The following is a 23809-nucleotide window of genomic DNA, read 5'->3' as shown; positions in this document are numbered from 1 at the left end:
CAGTGATAATTTCCTCCATTAGTTTTTCTCCTCCTTTTCCCTTCTCTTCTTCTTCTGGGACACCCACAACATGTATATTCATGTGCTTCATATTGTCCTTCAATTCCCTGACTCCCTGCTCATATTTTTCCATTTTTTCCCTATATTTTCTTTTTCTTGTCGGATTTTAGATGTTCCGTCCTCCAGTTCACTAATCCTATGTTTTGCCTCTCGAAATCTACCATTGTAGGTTTCCATTGTTTTTTTCATCTCCTCTACCGTGCCTTTCATTCCCATAAGTTCTGTGATTTGTTTTTTCAGACTTTCCATTTCTTCTTTTTGTTCATTCCTTGCCTTCTTTATATCCTCCCTCAATTCATTGATTTGGTTTTTGATGAAGTTTACCATATCTGTTCGTATATTCTGAATTCATTGTTTTAGCTCTTGTAGCTCATTTGAATTGTTGGTTTGTTCCTTTGACTGGGCCATATCTTCAATTTTCCTAGTGTGATTTGTTGTTTTTTGCTGGTGTCTAGACATTTAATTATCTTAATTAGTTTATTCTGGAGATTGTTTTCACTTCTTTTACCTAGGGTTTTCTTGCTGGATGAATTTGTTGTCTATCTGTTCTTTGACATTCAGTTCAGCTTTTTCTGGACCTCTAGCTTAGGTTTTGTTTAACAGAGGAGAATTTTTCAGTTCTTGTTTTCTTGTTTCTTGCCCTGCTTGTATGGTGCCTTTTTCCCCCCACACTTAGGAGGGTCTACTTAGGTATTATAGACCCCAGCCGGATTTTCCTAGACCAAACTGGCCTCTTATGAGGAGGAAAGAGTCATCTGCGTCAGTCTTCCCTGACGGTGAGACCCAGCAGGTTGAAAGACTTTCCTGTGAAGTCTCTGGACTCTGTTTTTCTTATCCTTCCCAGTAGGTGGTGCTTCTGCCTGTGGGTCCCACCAGCATAAAATGATGTGGTACCTTTAACTTTGGCAGACTCTCCCTGCTGGGGGAGTGGTAGATACAGAGGAGAGGTTGTAGGCTGGTTTTAATGGCTTCAAATTACCAAGCCCTGGTGTCTGAATTCCTTGAGGGAGGGAGTCCACCTGAGTTGGGCTTCACCTCTCCCCTGAGGCTCTAGACAAGCTCTCAAACGACCTTGTTTCTGCCTATGCCTGGGGCAGTTGCAGCCTGAGAAGTCCTGCCGCTGAATCCAAAGGCAGTCAAGCCTTTGTAGAAACACAGCCACAAAAACCTCTGTTTCTTTCTTTCTTTTTTTTTTCTTTTTCCGTCAGCCCTTCCCCCTTAGTGCTGGGGCAAAAATCAGTGACCTCCGCTTTAACCAGGTTCACCTGAGCTGGGGGCCTATTTTTAGTAGTCAGAACTTGTTAATTAATTCCACAATTGGCATCTAGTTGGGCTCAGCCCCTATTGCTGGTAAAGTCTCTTTCCTTTCCCCTCTGGGAAGCAACCTGTGGGGGAGGGGCACTGGCTGCCACAGCTTGGGGAACTCACAGTTCTGGGTGGGCTCGCAGCTGGTCCAGCTGGTCAAGACTTGGGTACACTGCGTGTCCGGTCACTGATGTGGCCCCAGGAACTGTTCTGTACTGTGTCTGGTTATTTAGTAGTTTTTCTGGAGGACGAACTAAAATGCGCACATTGTTAAGCCACCATCTTGGCCTGGAAGCTCAAAGTTTTACTTTTTTGTTTTCTAATTTTCTTGCCTAATTGCTCTGGCATGAACTTCCAGTACCACGTTGAATGTGGTGACAATGGTTGTTTCGGTTTGCTAAGGCTACAGAAATGCAACATACCAGAAATTGACTGGTTTTTATAGTGGGGATTCATTAGTTTACAAATTAGTTCTAAGGCTGTGAAAATGTCCAAATTAAGGCATCAAGAGGAAGATACCTTTCTGACGAAAGGCTTCTGGCATCCAGGTTTCCTCTGTCACATGGGAAAGCACATGGCAATATCTGTTGATCCTTCTCTCCCAGTTTCTAGTTTCAGTGGCTGTCTCCAAATGTCTCTTGGCATTTCTCTCACAACATCTTTGAGCCCTGAGTTTCCTCTGTCTTTTATCCTCTCATAGAGGACTCTAGGAAGGGGATTAATACTTACCTTAAATGGGCTGAATCACATCTTCATGGAAACAACCTAATCAAAAGTTCCCATCCAATAATAGGTCTGGATTAACACCAAACCTATATAGGATGGATAAAGAGAACATGGCCTTTTATGGGGTATATAACAGCTTCAAACCAGCACAGTGGGCATCCTTGCCTTTTCCTGATATTAGAGGGAAAGCTTTCATTCTTTTATTATTAAGTAGGATTTTAACTGGGGGCTTTTCACATATGCCCTTGTCATGTTTTGTAACCCAGCATATCGCTGAGCCTGGAGAATGATCCATGTGCACTTGAGAAGAATATGTGTTCCGTTTTTATTGAGTCAGTGTTCTATATACATCTGCTACATCTTTTTGGTTTAGTGTATCATTCAAGCCCTGTAGTTCCTTATAGATCTTTTGACTAGATGTTCTAGCCATTATTAAGAGGGTTGTGTCAAAATTTTGTTCTATTAATGTAGAACTGTCAGTTTTTCCCTTCAAATTTCAATGTTTGTTTCATATATTTTAGGGTTCTGCACATACATATTTATAATTGTTGTATGTTCCTGTTGAATTGCCTCCTTTATTAGTATGCAATGACTGCCTTTGTCCCTTGTAATTGTTCTTGACTTAGTATTAGTATGGCTAGTCCAGCTGTCTTTTGGCATTTTTTCCACTTCTTTTTGCCATCAGTCTACTTGTGTCTTTGAATTTAAGGTGAGTCTCTTGCAGATATCATATAGTTGCATCACGCTTTTTTTTTTTTATCCATTCTGCCAACCTCTGCTTTTTTGATTGGAGAATTTAAAACATTTACAGTTAAAAGTCACTACTGATAGGGCGGGCCACAGTGACTCAGCAGGTAGAGTTCTCGCCTGCTGTACTGGAGACCTGGGTTCGATCCTCGGTGCCTGCCCATGTTAAAAAAAAAAAAAAAGTCACTACTGATAATAGAGGACTTTCATGCTGGTTTGAAAGTCTTATGTACTCCCGAAAAGCCACTCTCTTCTAATCCAATCTTGTGGGGACAGATCTGTTGTTGGTTGGAACTTGATTAGGTTATTTCTGTGGACATGTGACCTAGCCCATTCAAAAATGGGCCTTAATCTGCTTATTGGAGTTCTTTAAGAAGGAAAAGTTTGGAGAAAGCTCAGAAACAGACATTTGGAGCTACAGAAGTAAATCACCCCAGAAGGTGCCAGAAGCTGAGAAAATTATTTGAAGCCAGAAGCCAGGAGAGAAGGACAGCAGATATCGCCATGTGTCTTCCATGTGTTTCAGTTTGCTAAAGCTGCCAGGAATGCAAAATACCAGAAATGGATTGGCTTTTATAAAGGGAATTTATTAAATTACAATTCTAAGGCCATGAAAATGTCCAGATTAAGGCACAAACAGGAGGATAACTTCATGAAGGTACATGGCAGCATCTGCTGTCCTTCTCTCTGGACCTCTGGTTTCATACAGTGCTTTCAGCATCTCAGACATAGTCTCTGTGTCTGAGCTTTCTCCAAAATGTTTTCCTTTTAAAGGACTTCTTTAGATGTTTTTCTTTTGAAGACCTACCTTGAACAGGCAGGTCATATCTCATGGAAACAACCTAATCAAAAGGTCCCAGCCAAGAATAGGTCTGCCCCCACAAAAATGGATTGAAAAAACATGCCTTTTTCTGGGGTACATAACAGTTTCAAACCAACATACCATGTGACAGAGAAACCGTATAGATGATTGGCCATTCTTGAGTGAAGGCATCTTCTTTTTGATGCCTTAATTTGGACATATTTATGACCATAGGACTATAAATTTATAACCTAATAATTCTCTTTGTTAAAACCCAGTCCATTTCTCATATATTACATTCTGGCAGCATTAGGTAACCAAAACAACTTTCTTCTGTGATTTTGCTGTTTAGCCTTTATTATTATTATATCTTTTTGTCCCTCTCTTCTCTTGATGCCTACTGTTATATTTATTTGCATTTTTTGTGTTGTGCCACATTGAGTGCCTTCTCATTTCTGTCTGAAATACTTTTCATCTATTTTCCTTGTGGTTACCATGGGATTAAAATGTAACATCCTAAATATATAACAATGATATTTGGTTTGATACCCACTTAATTTCAATAGCATACACATATACTTTTTTTGTACCCTCTGTCCCTTCCACTGTTTTTTGTACTTGTTACCGCTTATATCTGTAAACATTGTATGTCAAAAAACATTTATTTATTGTTACTTTCTATAGAAGTAGAGATACATATGAAACAATACAATACAATAATACTGGCATTTATACTTACTCAAATGGTTAACTTTGCCGCAGGTCTGTCTTTTTTTTTGTATGTAATATTTTGCAATAAAGGTCTTTATTTCTTTATACTGCTTTGAATTGCTGCCTAGTATCCTTTCCTTTCGGTCTGAAGAACTCCCCTTAGCATTGCTCATAGGAGAGATCTAGTTGTGATAAACTCCTTCTGCTTTTGTATATCTGAATCTCTCCCTCATTTACAAGAGAGACTTACCGAATTTGAAATTCTCATCTGGCAGTTGTTTTCTTTCAGCATTTTGAAGTATTTCAATCCATTGCCTTCTTGCCTCCATGGTTTCTGTTGAGAAATTGACACTCAGCTTTATTGGGACTCCCTTGTACATCACATGTTCTTTTTTCTTGCAGCTTTCAGTATTTGCTTCTTGTCTTTTGCATTTATAATGTAATCACGATATGATTGGGTATGTTTTTCTTCACGTTTATCCTTTTTGGAAGGCCAAATAGGAAAAAAGATTCACATGTTTTGCTAAGTTGGGAAAGTTCTTTGTCATTATTTCTTTAACTATTCCTTCTGCTCCACCCTCTCTTTCTTCTCTTTTTGAAACTCCCAAATGTGCGTACTGGTGTGCTTGATGGTGTTCCAGAGCTATCTTAGGCTATTTCAGTTCTAATATTTATTTATCTTTCTGCTTCTTGGCCTAACTCATTTCATGTATCTTGCGTTCATGTTCACTGACTCTTCTGTCAAAGCTCCAATCTGCTCTTAAAACCCTCTTGGGTATTTTTTATTTCAGTTATTGTGGTCTTTAACTCCAGCAATTCTGTTTGATTCCTTTTTAAAATTTCTATTTCTTTACTTAGATGCTCATATTGTTAACTCATTGTTTTCCTGATGTCCTTTAGTCTTTCTCTGCACTTTCCTTCATACCCTTGAGAATTTTTATATCATTTTTTAATGACTTTGTTTGCTATGTCCACATTCTCTTTTTCATTGATATTTTCTGTATTTTTATCCTGTTCCTTTATATGGGCCATCATTTCCTGTTTCTTTGTCTTTTACTCTTTTGACATACACTGTATATTTTAATATTTAAAAATGTTAACGGTAGCTCAGTGGCAGAATTCTCTCCTGCCATGCCGGAGACCCAGGTCTGATTCCCAGAGCCTGCCCATGCCAAAACAAAAACAAAAACAAAACAAAATGTTAATTCTGGGATTTCTATTCTGTGATGTCTGTTTCTTGGTTTTGTAACTAGCTGGGGATGAGACAGAAGTTATCTTGAGCTTCAGCTCTCTTATCAGGAAGGTCTGCCCAAGGTGAATGCAGTGTGCAGGCTTTTCCATCTGGACCTCTGTATTATCCTAGGATTTTTCTTGTTATTTGTTTTGGAGTTCCCCTGTTTTATGGAAGTTCAGTTGTTCCCTCTGTTTCCCAGGAGACGCCCTTCCCTCTCCCAGGTGTTTGAAGCCAGCAGGCCTTTGTTCTCTCTTTGTCTGTAGTTTTTTACATTCATTTTATTTTCTTAAGCTGCTTCCCTGGAGGACCAGTTCTGGGTGGAGGGTCACCCTGGGGAGGACATCTTTTTTTTTTTTCTCTCTAATTTTTATTAATAAAATCAATCAACATACAACATGAACATTCTTAACATATGAATGTTCCATACTTGGTATGCAATCAGTAGCTTACAGTGTCGTCACATAGTTGTGCGTTCATCACCATGATCATTTCTCAGAACATTTACATCACTCCAGAAAAAGAAATAAAAATAAAAAAGAAAAAACTCATACACACCATAGCTGGAGAGGACTTTCTAAAGTCATTCTTTCCCAGCCAAAAAAAATGGCCAGGGACCTACAAAGAGGGCACAGACCAGCTTGAAGGTGTTATGGAGAGGGCATCAAGAACATCAGAAGCTTCTCTGCTGGCTCATCAAAGCTGGGCTTTCTTGGCCTTCCCAGCAAATGCAGCCCTTCAGCTAACTCTCCTGCAGCCCTGAGGAAGCACTGTGTCTTTAAATCTCTACCAACCCTGCCCCTGTCTGGGGCAGGGTTCAAACAATGGCTGCCACTGCCTTTGTCTAGGGAAGGTTGAACAATAGCTGCTGTCATAACCAGGCCTGCCAGATATCCTTTTCAAAAGCTGTGATCAGTGATTGGCTGTGCCCACCAATGTTTTTGGAGAAGAGGATTTTTACATCCTTGTTGGTCACCAGGAAGCTAGCCAGGGACTGGATCCTAGGCAGCCTGTGGTGAGAATGTGGGATAGACACCAGTAGTCACTGTGTAGAGACTGAAATTGATTATACTTTAGATTATCGGGCTCTCCTCCTGCTCTTTCCTAGCTGGTATACAATGCTCTTCAGGCCCTGGAGTTTTAAGGTAGTTGTTTCAGATAGTTCCCTCCTATTTAATAGTGTTTTGGTGGAAGAACTGAGTCCTGGAGCTCCATTATCTTTCTCAAAAGTCTCACCCTTGCTTTCTTTAGGTTACTTTTTTCTTGAAATACTTTTTTTTTTTTCCGGATTTTAAACAGGCGAATTTAATAAGTTGCTAGTTTACATAGCAACGATAAAATGTCCCAGTTAAAGCAAGTCTGTAGAAATGTCCAACCTAAGGCATCCAGAGAAAGATGCCTTGGTTCAGGAAGGCCGCTGATATTCTCTGTCAGCTGGAAGGGCATGTGGCAAACATGTTGGCATCTGCTGGCTTTCTCAAGGCTCTACAAAAAGGGACTCTCTCAAAATGTTTCCTCTTTTAAAGGATTAATAGGTGGAGTCACAACTCCATGGAAGCTATCTGATCAAAAGTTATCACCCATAATTGGGTGGGTCACATCTCCATGGGAATAATCAAAATGTTCCCACTCAGCAGTATTGAATGAGGATTAAAGCACATGGCTTCTCTGGGGTCCACTACAGATTCACACTGGCACATTCCACCCTTTGGACTCCAAAAAGACATGTTCTTTCCAAATGCGAAATACATTCATTCCATAACAATGTCAGAAAACCTTAAACCATTTCAGTAACGATACAAATACAATACAAAGTTAGAAACAGTATAAAATCTCACCCAAGTCAGTTACAGTCTTGGTCCGTCCTAAGGCAAAATTCTTCTCTGGCTCTGGACCTGTAAAACTCAGAACAAGTTATTTACTGCCAACATACAAAAGAGGAACATTCATAGGACACATATCCATTTCCATAGGGAGGAAGGAATACAGGGATCACAGGACTCAAGCAGTTTTGAAAACCTGTAGGGCAAAGTCCATTAGATTTCTTTTTTTTTTTAAACATAACATTCAAACACGAACATTCTTACCATATGATCATTCCATTTTTGGTATATAATCAGTAGCTCACAATATCATCATATTGTGGGGCGCACCGAAAGAGAGACCACGCAATTCAAAACTGCAAGCCAATTTGGAGTCTTTATTACTCGGCCGGCGACTGCCTCAGAAACCTCCAAGAAGGAAGATTCAGAGAGCAGCCCCCAGAGGTTTTCAAGGTGAGCTTAGAAAGGCTAAAACCGCATCCTGGTTTGCAGTTGCTAGCAAGCAAGCTTAATCATAGAGGCAGAAAAATGCCGTTAGCTATTGCCAAAACACATTCCATTCCCTCAATTTCCTAACATTGGTCATTGTTTAACTCTTGGGGACTTTCCGCCCCAGATCTTTGGGGACTCTTCCTGCTTGGGCCTGATTTATTGTTCCTGGCCCTCCACAATCACATAGTTGTATATTCATCACCATGATCGTTTCTTAGAACATTTGCATCAATTCAGAAAAAGAAATAAAAAGAAAAAAGAAAAAATCATACATACCACACCCCTTACCCCTCCCTCTCATTGAATGCTAGTATTTCCACTTACCCAATATGTTTTTAACCTTTATTTCCCCTATTATTTTTCTGTACCCTTTACCACTCCCTTTTGCTGGTTACTAGCATTTCAGTCTACTAAATTTATTTTAACATTTATGGAATACTTTTTTATATCCTTACAGTACTTGTGTCTTTGAAATTAAGGTGACACTCTTGTAAACAGTGTATAATTTATTCATTCTTTTTTATCCACTCTGCTAATCTCTACCCTTTGACTAACAATCTCTGCTTTCTACATTCAAAGTAACTACTGATAAAGCAGGACTTACTTTAGCCATTTTGTCTTTGGATTTTGTAAGTCTTTTATGTTTTGCTTTTCATTTCTCCCATTACTGCCTATTTTTGTGTTTGATTTATCTTTTAGAATCATTTCTCATTTCCTTCTGTGCACATTTTTTATGATTTTTTTTGTGGTAACCATGGGGCTGAAATTTATCACCCTGCATCTGTAAAAATCTAGTTTGATTTGATGCCAACATAACTTCAATACCATATACAAATTATACTCTTACATTCCTCAGTCTACCACTTTTAAGTAGATCTTGTCACAGAGTACACATGCATTCATTATGTGTCCTAAAATCATTGATTCATCATTACTTCTTTATGGGTTTTACCTGTAAAAAGTGAAAGTTGGAGTTCCAAACCAAAAATACAATATTACTGGCATTTATATATTTATCTATGTTGTTATCTTTACTGGAAGCCTTTATTACTTCCTGTGGCTTCAAATATTGTATAGTGTGCTTTACCTTTCTCCTGATGGGCTCTATTTTGCATTACTTATAGGGGTGATCTAGTGGTGATGAACTACCTCAGCTTTTGTTTTGTTTTTCTGGAATACTTAAGCACTCCCTCATTTTCTTTCTTTTTTTTTTTTGCATGGGCAGGCACTGGGAATCAAACCCGGGTCTCCAGCATGGCAGGTGAGAATTCTGCTGCTTAGCCACCATAGCCCACCCCCTCTCCCTCATTTTTGAAAGACAGTTTTGCTAAATATAGAATTCCTGGTTGAAGATTTTTCATTTTAGCCCTTTAAATCTGTCATTCCACTGTCCTCCTACCTCCATGGTTTCCTATAAGGAATTGGCACTTTATCTTATAGAGGCTCCCTCTTATATGACATGCTGCTTCTTTCTGGCTGCTTTCAGAATCTTCACTATATCTTTGACGTTTGATTATATTATGTATTGATGTGGGTCTATTTGATTTTATCTAGTTTGAAGTTGGGTGAGATTCTTTTTTTAAAAAAAATTTATTGTAAATAACAAACAAACGTAGAAACATCTATACATGGTGTGCAATCATTGGCTGAAAATATCATCACATAGTTGTGTATTCATCACCATGATCATTAAAAAAAAAATATTTGCATCTCTCCATCAAAAGAAGTAAAAAAGAAAAAACTTATACATTCCATACCACTTACCCCTCCCTCTCATTGACCACTAATATTTCAATCTACTCAATTTATTTTCCTCTATTATTTGTTTATTTTTATCCATGTTTTTTACTCCTCTGTCCATACCCTAGATAAAAGAAGCATCAGATACACAATCACATTACAAAAGCTATATTGTTATACAATCATCTTCAAGAAACATTGCTACTGGAACATAGCTCTACAGTTTCAGATACTTCCCTCTAGCCACTCTACTACACCATAAACTAAAAAAGGGATATCTATATAATGCGTAAGAATAACCTCCAGAATAACTTCTTGACTCTGTTTGAAATCTCTCAGCTACTGACACTTTATTTTTTCTCATTTCTGTCTTCCCGCTTTTGGTTGAGAAGGTTCTCTCAATCCCTTAATCCCGTGTCCCAGCTCATCCCAGGATTTCTGTCCCATGTTGCCAGGGAGGTTTACACCCCTAGGAGTCATGTCCCATGGGAGGGGGGAGTGGACAGTGAGTTCACTTGCTGTATCGGCTTAGAGAGAGAGAGAGGTCACATCTGAGCAACAAAAGAGATTCTCTGGGGGTGACTCTTGGACCTAATTTTAAGTAGGCTTAGCCTATCCTTTGTAGGGATTGGTTTCATGTGAACAAACCCCAAGATTGAGGGCCTGGCCTGTTGATTTGGTTGTCCCCACTGTTTGCAAGAATATCAGGAATCCTCCAAATGGAGAAGTTGAATTTTTCCTCCTTTCTCCCCATTCCCCCAAAGGGACTTTGCAAATACATCTTTATTCACAGTTCAAATCACTCGGGGATTTATCAGGGCATCACACTAACCTGAATCAACCAACAAAATCTCATACCCTATTCAAGGTTCCATATACTTATGATGTTCAATTAAACTGACCATACAAATTAAATTAGGAAATGCACTAGTCAAAATATAAATTTTGATGAAATAAACATTTCTCCCTTTAGTCTCACACAGAAGTTGAAGTTTTAAAGCAAGAATGACCATCTATTTTCAACACCTGCAATATTAACATTCCTTTATTCTTCCTCATGCAAAAACATTTTTTAATTTGTTGATTTTCTCATTTGTTTTTATATTCTCAATTTCATTTATTTCTGTTCTAATCTTCATTATTTCTTTCCTTTTGCTTGCTTTGGGGTTAGTTTGCTGTTCTTTCTCTAGTTCTTCCAAGTGAACAGTTAATTCCTCAATTTTTACTCTTTCTTTTTTTTGATATAAGAATGCCTTTTGCATTTAAGGCAATAAATTTCCTCAGCACTGCCTTTGCTGCATCCCATAAATTTTGATGTGTTGTGTTTTTATTTTCATTTGCCTTAGATATTTACTGATTTCTCTTGTAATTTCTTCCTTGACCCGCTGGCTGTTTTAAAAGTGTTGTGTTTAGCCTCCATATATTTGTGAATTTTCTGGCCCTCTGCCTATTATTGATTTCCAGCTTCATTCCTTTGTGATCTGAGAAAGTGTTTTGCATGATTTCAATCTTAAATTTATTGAGACTTGCTTTGTGACCCAACATATGGTCTATCCTTGAGAATGGTCCATGAGCACTTGAGAAAAAGGTGTGTCCTGCTGTTGTGGGGTGTAATGTTCTATATATGTCTGTTAAGTCTAGTTTGTTTATTGTATTATTCAAATTCTGTTTCTTTATTGATCCTCTGTGTATATGTTGTATCCATTGATGAGAGTGGGGAATTGTTGAAGTCTCCAACTGTTATGGTAGAGGTGTCCATTTCTTCTTTCAGTGTTTGCCTCATGTATTTTGGAACACTCTGGCCTGGTGCATAAATATTTATGATTGTTATGTCTTCTAGTTGAATTGTTCCTTTTATTAATACATAGTATCCTTCTTGTCTCTTTTAATTGTTTTACATTTGAAGTCTAATTTGTAGGATATTAGTATAGCTACTCCTGCTCTTTTGTGACTGTTGTTTGCATGAAATATCTTTTCCCAACTTTTCATTTTTATCTTATGTTTATCCTTGGGTCTAAAATGAGTCTCTTGTAGACAGCATAGAGATGGGTCCTGTTTTTAATCCATTCTGCCAGCCTGTGTCTTTTGATTGGGGAGTTTAATCCATTGACATTTAGTGTTATTACTATGAAGGCAGTACTTTCGTCTACCATTTTGCCTTTTAGATTTTATATGCCATATTTAATTTTTTTCTTTTTACTGATAGTCTTCATCTCTACACTTTTTCCCACCGCTCTCTCTCCTGTCTTTTCCTAACTGCCTGTAGTGCTCCCTTTAGTATTTCTTACAGAGCCGGTCTCTTGATCACAAATTCTCCCAGTGATTGTCTGAAAATGTGGTGATTTCCCCCTCATTTTTGAAGGACAGTTTTTCTGGATATAGAATTCTTGGTTGGCAGTTTTTCTTTTTTAGAATCTTAAATATATACTACTACTGCCTTCTTGCCCCCATGGTTTCTGCTGAGAAACCCAAACATAGTCGTACTGGGATTCCCTTGTATTTGATGCATTGCTTTTCTCTTGCTGCTTTCAAAATTCTCTCATTGTCTTTGATTATCTGACAGTCTGACTAGTAATTGTCTTGGAGTATGTCTATTTGAGTCTATTCTGCTTGGGGTACACTGCATTTCTTGGATCTGTAATTTTATGTCTTTCAAAAGTGGTGGGAAATTTTCAGTGATAATTTCCTCCAATAGTTTTTCTCCTCCTTTTCCCTTCTCTTCTCCTTCTGGGCCACCCACAACATGTATATTCATGTATTTCCTGTTGTCAGTCAACTCCCTGAGACCCTGCTCTTATTTTTCTGTTCTTATCCCTATATTTTCTATTGCATGTCAGATTTCAGATGTGCAGTCCTCCAGTTCACTAGTCCTTTCTTCTGCCTTTTCAGATCTATTGTTGTAGGTTTCCATTGTTGTTTTTATTATTATTATTATTATTATTATTTATTTTTTTATTTTTTTGTTTTACATGGGCAGGCACCGAGAATCAAACCCAGGTCCTCTGCCATGGCAGGCAAGCATTCTTGCCTGCTGAGCCACCGTGGCCTGCCCTCCATTGTTTTTTTAATCTACTGTGCCTTTCATTCTCATAAGTTCTGTAATTTGTTTTTTCAGACTTTTGATTTCTTCATTTTGTTCACCCATTGTCTTCTTTATATTCCGCCTAAACTCATTGATTTAATTTTATGATGAGATTTTCTATGTCTATTCGAACATCCTGAATTACTTGGTTCAACTCCTGCATTTCATTTGAATTGTTGGTTGGTTCATTTGCCTGGGCCATGTCTTCGATTTTCCTAGTATGACTCATTATGTTTTGTTGGCGTCCAAGTATTTGATTTCCTGAATTAGTTTATTCTGGAGATCGTTTTCACTCTTTTATCTAGGATTTTCTTGCTGGATGGCTTTATTCTCTATCTGGTCTTTGACATTAAAGTTCAGCTATTCTGGGCCTGTAGTATAGGTTTTTGTTTAACAGTTCAGAATTTTTCAGTTCTTGTTTTTCTGTTTCTTGCCCTGCCTGTATGGGGCCTGTTTTTTTTTTCAAGAGGATCTGCTTAGATATTATAGACCCCGGTCAGATATTCCCAGACTGGACTGAGCTCCTCTCAGGAGGAAAGAGTCACTTGCGTGAGTTTTCCCTAATAGTGAGACCCAGCAGGTTGACAGACTTTCTATGAAGCCTCTGTACTCTGTGTTTTTCCTATCCTGCTCATTATGTGATGCTTTTCTGCCTGTGTTTTCCCACTAGTATAAATGATGTGGTGCCTTTGACTTCAGCAGACACTCCCTGCTGGGAGCATGGTTGAGACAGAGAAAAGGTTGTAGGCTGGCTTTAATTGCTTCAGTGTTCCAGTCCCTGGGGTTTGAATTCCTTGAGGGAGGGATTCCACCTGAGCTAGTCCCCATCCTTCTCCTGGGAAAGGCACAGCCTCCAGGAAATTAACTTCTTTCACCTGACCAACCACTTTGTCTCTCAGACAGGCTTAATTCTCCCCTTGCCTGTGGAATTTGGAGCCTGAGAAGCTTTGCAGTTCTATGTGATGAGCTGCTAAGTAGTAGAAACAAAGCAAAAAATATGTACTTTTCAGAGCAGAACCCCACTTCTCCGGTTTGTTAATCAAGAGCTTAAGTTGATACCTTGCTCTGTGTATCTCTAGGCTCTATGTGCTACCCTCTGCCCCTGTTTTTTTTAGGGTCCAGTCATTTTCAAGTATTTTGTGCTGTCCAATCCAGAAAGCCTCTGTTTTTTGGTCGTTACCCCCACCCCCACCCCCCATTAGCTTGCCTGCTCTCTGATGGGGCAAAAACTCCTGTTACCTTTCACTCTTATTTGAGGTTTTTCTGAGCTGGGGACCTATTTTTAGTAGTCAGAATTTGTTAATTCTGCAATTGGAGCTTGGTTGAGCTTAAGCCCCTGCAGTAAAGTCTCTTTTCTTTTCCCCTTGTGGAACCAGCCTACCGTGCCTGTGGGGGAGGGGTGCTGGCCTCCTCAGCTTGGAGGACTTACAGTTCTGTGTGGGATTTCAGCTTGTCCAGCTTGTCCAGACTAGTGTATGCTGTGTTTCCGGTCACTGATGTGGCCCCAACAGTTGTTCTGTGCTGTTCCTGGCTGTTTACTAGCTGCTCTGGAGGACAAACTAAATTCCACACCTTACTAAGCTGCCATCCTTGTCCCTCCCTTTGGTGAGATTATTGGATGCATATATTCATGTCTTCTGTTAAATTTGGGAAATTTTCCGCCGTCATTCTTCAGATATTCTTTCTGTGCCTTTCTTTCTTGTTTGGTACTCCAACAATGAGTATATTGTTAGGCATGGTTATGTCTCACAGACTTCTCAAACTCTGTTCTCTTTTCTTCATTATTTTTTCTTTCTGCTCTTCAAGACTGAATTATTTCATTTATTTTCATCAGATTCATAGATTGTTTCTTCTGCCATCTTTAATCCATTGTTGAACCCCTATAGGGAATGTTTATTTCTGTTACTGTGTTATTTAGCCATATTTGGTTCCTTTAGATGATTTCTTTTTCTTTATTAACATCTCTTTGTGTTTATTATTTTCCTCATTAACTTTAGTACTTTGTGCTTTCTTTAGCACTTGGAGTTTGTTTAGGACCAGTTTTTAAACTCTCTATCAGCTATGTCCAATGTCCGGTCCTCCTCAGTGATAATTTCTAATGCTGTATACTGCTCTTTTGCATGAGTCATTCCTTCCTCTTTCTTTGCATATAATGTAGTCTTTTATTGAATTTGGACATTTTTATGTTTTAATGCATTATCTCTGTAAGTTAGACAGTTGCCTGTTTATTAAGTCTGTATTAAGCTAATGCTATGACAGAGATTTCCCTGAATGCCAGAAGCATTGAAAGCTAGTTTCAAAATCCTCTTTGCCTTTGGATTTTGACAGTTGCACTGTGATGTATTATGGTGTTGATCTCTCAGAGTCTGTATTGCTGGGATTTTTTTGAGCTAACAAGATGTTTTTATATCTATGTTGTTATCTTTACTGTTCTCTTTATTCATCAGGTTAAGGAAGTTCTCAGCCATCATTTCTCTCTCTCTCTCTCTCTCTCTCTCTCTCTCTCTCTCTCTCTCTCCCCCCTCTCTACCCCCCTCTCTCTCCCCCTTTCTCTCTCCCCCTCTCTCTCTCCCCCCCCTCTCTCCCCCCTTCTCTCTCTCCTTCCCCCTCCCTCCCTCCCTCTCTTTTCTTTCTTCCTTCCTTCCTTCCTTCCTTCCTTTCCTCCCTCCCTCCCTCCCTCCTTCCCTCCCTCCCTTCCTTCCTTCCTTTTCTTACTTCCTTTCTTCTTTCATTCTTTCTTTCTTGGCATGAGTAGACTCTGGGAATTGAACCCAGGTTTCCAGCATGGCAGGTGAGAATTCTACCACTGAGCTATCCTTGCATCTCCCTTAGCCATCATTTCTTTTATTTATTTAAAAAAATTTCTTCAAATACTTTTTCTGCCCCTTTTAATCTCTTTTTTCCCATTTGGTCTTCAGAGATGCATGTGTTGGTATGCTTATTGGTGCCTCACAGATCTCTCAGACTCTGTTAATTTTTTTTCCTTTTGTTTCCCACACTGGATTATTTCAGTTGTTTTGTTGTCAGGTTTGTAGACTGTTCAAATTTGTTGTTAAATCTTTTTAATGAGGACTTTTTTTTTCATTTCAGTTGCTATTCTTTGTAGCTTAAAAAATTTTTTTGGGTTTGTTTTTATAATTTCATCTCTTTATTTGATTCAGGCAATGTCTTTCTAATTTCCTGTAATTTTTTGTATTATGAACTCCTTTAGATTATTGAACGTATTTAAGACAGTTGATTTAAAGTCTCTGACTAATAGTTCCAAAGTATGAGCTTCCTCAGAGATGGCTTCTGGCAAATTATTTTATTTCTGTGATTGGGCCATACTTTCCTGTTTCTTTGTTTGTAATTTTTTATTGTAGCTGGATACTCTTAGTGTTATGTTGTTGTAACTGGAAATCTAGTTCCCTACTCTCTAGAATTAGAAGGTATTTTGTTGTTGTTGTTGAGTGCTGCAGCTGTGAATTTTTAATTTTTCCAAACTATTTTTTGCCATCAAATGGCAAAAGGAAAGGGTTTCAAAGAGAACAAAACAGGTCCTGCCTTTTTTTTACAAATGCAGTCACAACCATCCAAATTATACAATGACTATTTCATGGTATCATCACATCATTGTGCATTCATTACCATGATAAATCTTAGAACATTTGCATTACTCCAGAAAAAGAAGTAATAAGAAAAAAAGAAAACCCCAAATATCGCATATCCCTTATCCCTTCCCTTATTCACCCCTGGTATTGCATTCTGCACAATTTAAAGGCATACAATAAAGGTAAGTTAATTAAAACAGTGTAGTATTGTCAGAAATAGATATATAGATCAGTGGAACAGATAAAACATAGAAAGTATATCCATACAAACATGGAAACTGACTTTTTTTTTTTGCCATATACCTATGTAATCATTATCAAAGATCAAGGTTACTGGATTACAGCTCAGCAATTCCCAGTATTTCCTTCTAGCTATTCTAATACACTAAAAACTAAAAAGAAATATCTGTATCATGAGTGAGTAGTCATAATCATTTGTTAAATCTGAATTTCTTTGTTACACCTCTTCCCTCTCATTTAGTCATTCTCTCAATCTTCATATATATATCTGGACAATAACCATTTTAACCTCTTCATGCTGGTGAGGGGTGTTGACCTTTTGGGGTAGAGGTATGAGCCTGGTGGATGTTCTTGGACTGACTGATACCTCTGGGTTTGAGGGTTTGTCTGGCATAGGAACAATCTGGAAGCCTACCATTTCTGAAAAAATAGGTAAAACATATAGAGTCTTACATAGAGCCCAGGATATTTTGGGGGGGTTTTCAGGAATACTGTTGTTTCTGGCTTGGCAAGTGTGGCAATTTGCATTATCTGGCTGAAGCTTGTGTAAGAGTAACTCCAGAATGACTTCTCAAGTCTATTTGAAATCTCTTAGCCACTGAAACTTTATTTTGTTCTGTTTCGTTCACCCCCTTTTGTCAGCAAGTCATTCTCAGTCGCAAGATGCTAGGGCCAGACTTATCCCTGGGAGTCATGTCTCATGTTGCCAGTGACACTTACTCCCCTACTAAGTAGACTTAGCTTTGCCATTGCAGATTTAAGTTTCGTAAGGGCAAGGCTCAAGATGGAGGGCTTGGCTTATTAAATTGGGAGTCCCTAATGCTTGAGACATCAGGAATTCCTCATGTAGGGAAGGTTATTAGTTCCACATGATCCCCCAGTTCCTCAAGGGGACTTTGCAAATATTTTTTTATTTTCTGTATCAGGGTATTACCTTAACCTGTACAAAATAAAAATATCTCATTCCATATTCTAGGTTCCATGAAATTATGTTGTTTAAATAAACTGACCTGATAAGTTAAAATTAGATAGTATGCTAAGAAAATTTAAAGTTTGGACTAAAGAAACACCACTTCCTTTGGTCACACACTAAAGAAACACCACTTCCTTTGGTCACACATAGAAGTTGAAGTTTTAAAATACAGGCAATATCATTCTTTACCCTGTTTTCTGATTTACCTTAGTCCTAATTAGGTCCATCTCATTCATATCTCTAATTGAAGTCTGATTTCTTTTTCAGCTTCTTTAACTGTTGCTGCATGGAGCATTGCTGATGTTCAGAGCTGCAAAACTCTTAACTCTGTGCCTCAGGTGTCAGACAGGTACCCCACGTTCCAAGTAACTAACAGGTTATACAGAAAAAGCACAGCACCTTAGATTTTAGAAGTTAACAGTTAAAACTCAGAAATAGATGTGACTGCTTTAAGAGCTTACTATCTAGGAACCTTTACAGTGAGCCTTATTGAACGTTCCTTAATCATTGATTGCCCAATCTATGCTGACTTTCAAGCCTCTGATAACCTATACTCTCACATTCAGTTCTCAGAATTTGCTTCTTATAATTAGTTTATATCAGTGAAACCATACAATATTTGTCTTCTTCTTTCTGGCTTATTTCAGTCAACATAATGTCTACAAGGAGCATTCACCTAGTTTCATGCAGCACAATTTCATTACTTCCTGCAGCTGCTCAGTATTTCATCATATGTATACACCAATTCACCTTCCCATTTGTCACTTGATGTATGTTTAGGCCTCCTCCATCCATTGTAAATCATGGATAATGTCACTTTAAGCACCAGTGTGCAAATGTCTGTTCATGCCTTTGTTTTCACTTCTTCCAAATATACCTAATAATGGGCTTGCAGGATCATATGGCAACCCTATACTTAGCCTCCTGTGAAACTACCACACTGCCCTCCAGAGGTCTGCACTGTTCTACTTCCCCATAGTAAATAGGTGTATCTCTCCGCATTTTCTCCAGCATGGGTATATTTCTATTTATTTTTTTAAGCAGTTTTTTCATATACCATACAATACATCCTAAGTGTTCAATTTCAGTGGCTCTTGGTATAATTACATAGTTGTGCATTTATGACCACAGTCTGTATGAGAGCATTTCCATTTCTTCCACAAAGAGAGAAGAGGAATATAAAAGGAAAAAAAAAAAAAAAACACCACCACCAAGAATCCCACACCTCTCCCTTATATCCCCTCTTATTAGCATTTAGCTTTGATATATGGCCTTTGTTACAATTAATGAAAGATCACTACAATGTTACAATTAACCATAGACCTTAGTTTGCATTAATTGTATTTTTTCCATATATCATCCCATTTTTAACACCTTGCAATGGTGACGTTCTTTTGTTTTCCCTCATGTTAAAACTTTCTTACATATGTACATTTAATCACCATCATTGTCCACTCTAGGTTTTGCTAAGTTATATAGTCTCAGTTTTTATCCCTTATCTTTCCTTCTGGATTCAAATGTGCCCCCAACCTTCCTCTTTCAACTATACATTCACTCAGCTTTGTTCATTATACTTAAAGTATTAGTGCTACCATCTCACAGTATTATGCTAGCCATTTCTGTGTCTTTACAAGCAACTCTGTTGAACATTCTGTATTCTTTCAGCATCAAATGCCCAATTTCTACAACTTTCTATCTCCTGATAACCTATGTTCTCAACTTCAACTCTCAGAGTTTGCACATTATACTTCATATTAGTGAGATGATGCATAATTTGTCCTTTTGTTTCTGGCTTATTTTATGCAACATAGTATCCTTAAGTTTCATCCACATTGTTGCATATGTCATAAATTTATTCCATCTTACAGCTGTGTAATATTCCATTATATGTGTATACCACAGTTTGTTTATCCATTTGTCTGTGGGCTGTGTCCATCTTTGACAGTCGTGAGTAATGCCACTATAAATATGGTGTTCCAAGGTCTATTCATGTCTGTGCTTTCAGTACTTCCAGATATATACCTAATAATGTGATTGCAGGATTGTATGGCAATTCTAAACTTAGATTCCTGAGGAACTGCCAAACTACTTTCCGGAACAACTGCACCATTCTACATTCCCACCAGAAGGGAATAAATACACCTGTTTCTCCTCAGCTTCTCTAGCACTTGCAATTTTCTGTTTTTTTTTTTTTTTTTAAATAATTGCCATTCTGGTAGATTTGAGATGATATCTCTTTGTGGTTTTGATTTGTATTTTCTTAATAGGTAGGGAAGTTGATTACCTTTTCCTTTAAATTAAAATTCTGACAACTTTCTTTGCAGAAATAGAAAAATCAATAACCACATTTATTTGGAAGGGCAGGGTGCCCAGAATAGCTAAAAATATCTTGGGAAAGAAAAATGAAGTGGGAGGTCTGACACTACCTGAGTTTAAAGGATATTACAAAGCTACAGTGGTCAAAACAGCATGGCACTGGCATAAATATAGAAATAATGACCAGTGGAATTGAATTGAATATTCAGAAATTGACCCTCTCATCTATGGACAATCGATCTTTGATAAGGCAGTCAAGCCTACCCACCTGCGACAAAGCAGCCTCTTCAACATCCTTCTTTATGAAAATACTTCAAAGGATAGGAATAGTGGGCGGGCCACGGTGGCTCAGCAGGTAAGAGTGCTTGCCTGCCATGCCCAAGGACCCGGGTTCAATTCCCAGTGCCTGCCCATGTTAAAAAAAAAAAAAAAAAAAAAGGATAGGAATAGAAGGGAACGTCCTCAATATTGTAAAGGGAATATATGAAGGACCCACAGCTAACATCATCCTCAATGGGGAAAGACTGAAAGCTTTCCCTCTGAGATCAGAACAAGACAAGATGCTCGCTGTTACCATTGTTATTCAACATTGTGCTGCAAGTTCTAGCCAGAGCAATTAGACAAGAGAAGGAAATAAAAGGCATCCAAATTGGAAAGGAAGAAATAAAACTCTCTCTGCAGATGACATGATACTATATGTCTAAAATCCCGAAAGATCTACAGCAAAACTATTAAAGCTAATAAATGAGTTCAGCAAAATTGTAGGGTACAAGATCAATGCTATGAGCAATCTGAGGAGGAAATAAAAAAAATTACATGTACAATAGCAAACAAAATAATCAAAATATTTAGGAATAAATTTAACCAAGGATACAAAAGACATATACATGGAAAACTGCAAGAAATTGCTAAAAGAAATCTTGGATAGCCCTAAATAAATGAAAGGGCATACTGTGTTCATGGATTGGAAGACTGTTCTAGTTTGCTAGCTGCTGGAATGCAATACACCAGAAACTCAACTGCTTTTAAGAAGGGAAATTTAATAAATTGGAAGTTAATAGTTTTTAGGTCGTGGAAATGTCCCAATTAAAGCAAGTCTATAGAAATGTCCAATCTAAGGCATCCAGGGAAAGATACCTTGATTCAAGAAAGCTGATGAAGTTCAGGGTTTCTCTCTCAAGTGGAAAGGCACATGGCAAACATGATCAGGGTTTCTCTCTCAGCTGGAAGGACACATGGCAAACACGGCATCATCTGCTAGCTTCCTCTCCAGCTCCCCAGGACGTGTTTTCCTTCTTCATCTCCAGATGTTGCTGGCTGGTGGACTCTCTGCTCCATGGTTCTGCAGTGTTCTGTTGTCATTCTTTGCTTTCTCTGAATCTCTTGGCCTTCTTTCTTGCTGCTCTCTCAGGATCTCATGGGTTTCTCTCTTGTTGTTCTCTAGCTTTTTCCAAAGTGCTCTTTCTTTTAAAGGATTCCAGTAAAACCAATCAAGACCCAGCAGGAATGGGTGGAGATCCACCTAATCAAGTTTAATACTCACATTTGATTGAATCCCATCTCCATCAAGATAAGCTAATTAAAGTTTTCAACATACAGTACTGAATAGGTATTAGAAGAAACTGTTGCTCCCACAACATTGATTAGGATTAAAACATGGCTTTTCTAGGGTATGTAAATCCCCTAAAACCAGTACAGAAGATTAAATATAGTTAAGATGTCAATTCTACTCAAATTGATTCAGTACAATACCAGTTAAAATCCAAACAACATTGTTTGTGGAAATAGGAAAACCAATAACCAAATTTATTTGGAATAGAAGGGTGCCCCAAATAGCTTTCTCGAGAAAGAAAAATGAAGTGGGAGGTCTCACACTACCTGAGTTCAAAGCATATTACAAAGCAACAGATGTCAAAATAGCATGGTACTGACACAAATATAGATATACTGACCAATGGAATCAAAATGAGTGTACAGAAATAGACCCACTCATATATGGACAATTGATCTTTCATAAGATGTTCAAGCCAGTTCAACTGGGACAGAGTAACCTCTTCAATAAATGGTGTTTGGAGAATTGGATATCCATATGCAAAAAAATGAAAGAGGATCCATATCTTATATCCTATACAAAAATTAACTCAAACTGGATCAAAGACCTAAACATTAGAGCTAAGATCATAAAAATTTTAGAAGAAAATGTAGGGAAACATCTTATAAATCTTGTAATTGGAGGCGTTTTCTGAGACCTTACACCCAAAGCAAGACACTTGAAAAAAGAAGTAGGTAAATGGGAGTTCCTCAAAATTATACCCTTTTGTATATCAAATGAGTTTATCAGAAAAGAAAAAGGTGGTCTACACAATGCAAGACAATATTTGGGAACCTCATATCAGATAAGGCGTTAGTATCCAGAATGTATAAAGTGATTCTTCACCTCAACAACAAAAAGACAAACAGGCCAGTTTAAAAATGGGCAAAAAACATGAACAGACACTTCTTAGAAGAGGAAATAGGAATGGCTAAAAGGCGTATGAAAAGATGCTCAACTTTCCTGGCTATTAGGGAAGTACAAATCAAAACCACAATGAGATATCATCTTGCATCTACTTTAGTGGTGTTTGTAAAAAATACAGAAAACAACAAGTGCTGGAGAGGATGTGGAGAAAGAGGCACACTCATCCACTGTTTGTGGGAATGTAAAATGGTACAAACTGCTTTGAAAGGCAGTTTGGTGGTTCCTCAGGAATTTAAGTACAGAATTTCTATATGATCCAGCAGTCCCATTAGTAGGTTTACATTCAGAGGAATTGAAGGCATGGACACAAATAGACATTTGCACACTTTATAGCAGCATTACTTAGATTGCCAGTAGGGGTGCACAGGTGGTTCAGTGGTAGGATGCTTGCCTTTCATGCAGGAGACCTGGGTTCGATTCCCGGACCACACACCAAACAAAAAAGAAAAGGCATATATTGCCAATAGATGGGAGCAGCCCAAATGTCCATCAACTAACGAGTAGCTAAACAAGCTGTGGTACATACGTACAATGGCTATTACGTAGGTGTAAGACAGAATAAAATCTTGAAGCATGTAAAAACTCTGGATGAACCTTGAGGACATTATGCTGAGTGAAATTAGCCAGAAAAAAAATGACACATACTGTATGGATATGAGTGAACTTTGAGAATTAAAGTTAAGGATACAGGCTGTCAGGAGATAGAAAGAAGGTACACATCGGGCGTTTAGTGCTGAAGGAGTACAGAATATGCAACAGGACCGATTCTAAAAATCCGGAAGTGGATAGCACAATATTATCTGATGGTAGCACAATAATATAAGTACACCAAATGAAGCTGAATATGGGTATGGTTGATGAAGCCAGGCTGGGTGCACATGTGACACCAGAAGGAAGAAGAATAAAGACTGAGATGGTATAATTTAGGAATGCCTGGAGTGGACAATGATGGTGATTAAATGTATGAATATTAGGATGTTTTTGTATAAGGAAGAACAAGTGGATTCCAAAGTGTTGAAAATGGGGTGGTATGCAGGAAAAAATACAATCAGTGCAAGCTAGGGTGTGTAGTCAGCAGTAACATTGTAATGTGCTTCCACTGAGTGTAACAAAGGCATTATGCCAAAATTAAATGTCAACAAACAGTAGATATGGGGGAGGGGTATGGGATTCTTTGGGGAAGAAAAGGAAATGTCTACATATAGATTGTGGTGACAAAGGCATGGCTATGTAATTATACCAGCATCATTGATTGACTGTTTTTAACTTTTTTACTGTAAAATATAACATACATACAAAGCAAAGAAAGAAAAAAGCAGTAGTTTTCAAAACTACTCTTCAACAAGTAGTTATCGAACAGATCCCAGAGTTTGTCTTGGGTTACCATACCTTCATCTAAGATTTTTTCCTTCAAGCTACTCCAGAATATAGGAAGCTATATTTTTTTATCATC

At 38.1% G+C, this 23809-nt stretch overlaps 1 protein-coding gene across 2 annotated transcripts in view; it reads left to right on the top strand.

Moving 5' to 3' along the window:
* Positions 1–23809, top strand: part of TPST1 (tyrosylprotein sulfotransferase 1) — a 185289-nt gene that overhangs the window by 7825 nt on the left and 153655 nt on the right. Inside the window, exon 2 of one of the 2 annotated variants that reach the window (XM_077141036.1) lies at positions 17790–17871. The exons of the other annotated variant lie outside the window; for it this stretch is intronic. The gene's annotated coding sequence lies outside the window, so the exon portion shown is untranslated. The remainder of the gene's footprint in view (positions 1–17789; positions 17872–23809) is intronic. 2 annotated transcript variants of the gene reach the window in all.

This window comes from Tamandua tetradactyla, chromosome 23 (genome assembly GCF_023851605.1).
Source record: "Tamandua tetradactyla isolate mTamTet1 chromosome 23, mTamTet1.pri, whole genome shotgun sequence".
NCBI lineage: Eukaryota > Metazoa > Chordata > Mammalia > Pilosa > Myrmecophagidae > Tamandua > Tamandua tetradactyla.
The sequence above is the reverse complement of the archived record's forward strand: the minus strand, read 5'-3'. Positions and strand labels throughout refer to the sequence as shown.